Genomic DNA, 4,091 nt, shown 5'->3' with positions numbered 1-4,091 from the left:
TAGAAAGAAAGAAGGAAAAACATCATGGATCCAGAATCCAAAAAGGTGTAAAACTCACAGTCTCTCAAGAAATGGGGACTCCACTCCTGGGTGGTATTCCCCATTGTTAGCTTTTTTTTTTTTAACGTATCCTGTTCATGTTTTCCAGAACCCCGATGTAAGCAGAATTCATTAACCAAAAAGTGGGGGTGAGGAGGCGTCACATGCACTGGTTTGTTTACACCTCTTCCAAGGACTTTTAAAGTGGATTCAGCTGCCCTTACCTGACAACTACTACCTTCTCTAAAACCTGCTCTGGGGCTACAACGTCACACTGGCCCAATTCAGCTCAAGTGTCACTGTGTGGCCCTAGAAGGGACCTTGAGAAACACCTTTATACAACAATGGGCCTGGGATGGGGAGGCAAAGGGAAGGGTCAGCTGACCAAGTTAAAAAGGGCAGTTTTCTATTCCAGGGAATTTGCAGGCTGCTTCTGGGTCTCAGATGCGACACCATGCCTTCTGCACAGGCTCCCTGCACATTCCACAAAGACGGCCCGGAGTTGGGTCAGCCTTTCTTACCACTTTCCTTCACATTTTTTTTCCCCTACTCGATACTCTAAGTTGAATTTCTTTTCTGGAAACAATCACCTGGCAAGGATTAGTCCTAGATATCACTAGGGAGTCACTAGACACAGCTGGACTCTTACACTGGTAGAAAGGTTCTTTTAAATGGGGTGCCCTAAAATGATTCATGGGGAATTCAGTGAACTATTTGTGGTAGAAGCCTTTGTTGCATAGCTGTTGGTCAAGGCAGTGCTTTTTCAAAGTGGTAGAAGTTATGACTAGAATTTAAGACAATATAAGATCTATCATTTATAAAATGGAAATAAATACAGATATATATACATATATAATATCTACACACACCACGGTTTAAGACAGCTGCATAAGAAAGATGCAGTTTTAATGTGTCAGATGTAACTGCATTTCTCTTTCCAGCGTAATAGTAAAATATTTCTTTTACTCTCCTGCAGATCCTCTATTTTCAATTGTGTGCTTGAAGCAGAAAGTAATCCAGGAAGATTGTAACTATTGCCCAGTGACTGGCTTACAAGAAGCTATGAAGTGAAGAATTCACTGTTGTAATTCTTTAAGTATAAAAATTGCAACAACCCCCCAACATGCCTACACTTGACTTCATCGGTATTTCATAGTATGTGCAATCAAGTTACCCAAATTCAACCCTAGAGATAAGGGCTAATAATTGTGCCTTCTACTCCTCTCAATGGCAAATAATCTGGACTGAGCCTCCAACAGGAGACTGACTGTCCATCTGGTGTCAGCCAACAGTGATACGTTCTAATGTTGGAGGAAAACATAGTTTCATTTGACTAACTTAGAGATTGTATGGTGGTCTCCAACACGGTGCCATCTGAGGGGAATTTTCAGATCAGTTTTGTCTCTATGATTTCTATTATACATGCATTAGATGTGTTTTCACCCCGTTACAGATGATGTTTTGAGTGCTGCTAACAGGAACTTAGTCTCGGCAGGATATGTTTGCATGTACTTCCAGAAATTCCACCGGTGTGAGGGCTCAGTGAGTCCTGGGAAAGACAATTGTTGACTTACATCAGGAGCCAAAGCCTCCTGAGCATGGGGAAGAAATTTTCCGTATCATCCTCCCCATAAAGCATATGAGTACTTCTGTGATTATTCAGGTCAGCAAATGTTCTTGTGACTGTTTTTGACTTAGTATTCCAGTTTCTAATTGCCGACATAAGAAACGTCCTAACCTGTGAAGAATTCTTATAAGAATTTTAACTGAGCCAAACTGACAACTTATGCCAGGGAGCAGGATCTCAGATGCTCCTGAGATGAACTATTTTGCAGCTTCCTTTATGCATTTGAATTTTTTTCCCCCTGCAAAAAGCCTTATTGTTTCCATTTGGTCCAATGCATGGGAGAGGGCCCCAGGGTAGTTAAAAGGGTGTCTAGTGGTTTCAGGAAGAGGCTCAGGCAAAAGTCAGATACCAGGGAAATGGAAAGGGGCCCCTCAAAAGCCTCTGGGCTCCAAAGGCTTCCTAGTTGTGCTTGAGGGTAAGCCTTTCGAAGAGATACTCGCCATCCCAGTCTGAGGGCTGCCCAGCCTTTAGATGTTAGTCAGGTGGTCACCCATTTTCTTGATGAGTTTCACCTCCTCAGCCAGGAAATCGTTCTCCAGGAAGTCACAGAGATGAGGGTCTGTATGGGCAAAACTCAGGGCATGCAGGTCCAAAAGGGCCTGGTTCTGGTTCTTCTCCAAGGCCAAGGTAGCTCCCATGGCGTTCTGAGTTTTACCCCACTCATCTTGGGAAGGTTTCACCACGTCCTGGAAGAAAATGTGGTCACCATACTGGTTTTGCAGCTTTAAGAGACTCTGGGCACCTTCATGCTTCTCCTCAGCCAACTCTCAGAATAAGTGGCCCCCACCCTGCAGAGTGACATCGTCAAGGTTGAAATAGAAGCCCAGAGAGAGGTAGGTGTTGGGGGCCCACAGATGCAGGTCAGCCAGGTGGTTGACAGCAGCCTGTACCTGAGTGGAATAATCCTGATGAATCTAAGAGTTCATGGTTGTTCAGCAATGAAGAATTAAGGCCAAAAAATGGTGTTGGCTGGTCTTGGAGGCTGAGGATGGCTGAGGTGGCTCCAAAGGAGGTGACTGGAAAAGAGGTTGGAGGACAGTTGGAAAGAAGGGGCACCCCTAGGTCTGTTCCATCCAAACCCTGTTGAAGTGAGAGACAGATCCCAGGACCACCAAGGGCATGGTCACATTTGAAATTAAGGAGGAAACATAAGATTACATGGATATGGGGAAAAGTAAGGTGGGATTGCTACAGGACAATTAACAAGATTATATGCTTTCTTAAGGGTTGTTATTTCAGAGGTGTGTTAACTTTAACAGAAACAATTGTCAGAACTTGCTCAAAACAGAGACAAGCCTTTAAAGAAGGTATATGCCTGGGGCATGACTACCCACTGTGACCTGCCTGGTTAGGAATTTATGATCAGCTCACCCTGTCAGGTTACTTTTTATAGAACCTTCCTTTTTTGTCCATGTAATCTACTCTAAAGATAAACTGGAAAACGTGGAAATATGTATATACAAGGTTATTAATTAGAGCAATATTTGTTTATTAGAGACAATTCAAATTTCAGTCAAAAGGAGACTACCAATTATGGTTACATCTACACAATGGAATATTATACAGCTGTAAAAAAGTGGAGAGTAGAATCTATAAAATCCTATGAGCTCTCCAGGATATGTTGTTAATAAATTAAATTTTAAGACATAATTACTAAAACAAACAAAATGAAAAATTGAACCGAAGTATGTATTGAGTTGATGGTACATATTTCAAGTGACTTTAAAGCCTGAGAATTACCTGGGTATAGATCCCAAGTGGGATATATCATTAGAACACAGGAAGTACTAACAAGAAAAAAAATCTTCAAATGTTTTCAGTAATTATATTGTAGCTATCATTATTCTGAAACTTTTGTATACATCTTATAGGGTAAAACAAAAAAGTAATTATGTAGGTGTTCTTGGGAACCAGGATTTTTGGGTATGAAAGGACATGTAGATGTAAGATAGACAAGATCAAATAAAAGCCCTGTAGGCCTGAGCTAGAATATGCATTGGATACCTTAATACAAACTTGTGATGCTTTATCTGAACCTATCTATCAACCAATCAATTCATCTATCTCTAAACTCCTAGTTTTGTCCCTTGAAGAGGCCTAGAAACAAAAAGCAACCCATTAGGAAAGAGCATTCCTAACACAGAGATTACAATCTCCCAGGAATTAGGGCTTTCTACAGAAATGCCTGGAGGTCTGCATCAGGAAATGCTCAAGACAAACCTCAAACATCTGCTCATACCTGGAAACAAAAACACTATTGACAGCTAGGATGCCTGTGCCAAAAAGAGTCAGGAACCCACCTGCAGGGGCTTCCATTTGACTATCAATGGAAATAGTAACTGCAGTAAATTGAAGCACATCAGCTATATTTAAATCTATGAGTTTATAATGAGTATCAACAAAGAAGTTCCCTGGGAAGTGACAT

General features: G+C 41.5%; 1 pseudogene; it reads right to left on the bottom strand.

The window, feature by feature from the left end:
* Positions 1-2,065: 2,065 nt before the first annotated feature.
* LOC112297334 (ferritin light chain pseudogene) lies at positions 2,066-2,592 on the bottom strand (annotated as a pseudogene).
* Between the last annotated feature and the right edge of the window lie 1,499 nt (positions 2,593-4,091).

The sequence above is a fragment of the Desmodus rotundus genome, chromosome 11 (assembly GCF_022682495.2).
Source record: "Desmodus rotundus isolate HL8 chromosome 11, HLdesRot8A.1, whole genome shotgun sequence".
Lineage (NCBI taxonomy): Eukaryota > Metazoa > Chordata > Mammalia > Chiroptera > Phyllostomidae > Desmodus > Desmodus rotundus.
Note: the sequence above shows the minus strand (reverse complement) of the source record. Positions and strands in the feature narration are given on the sequence as shown.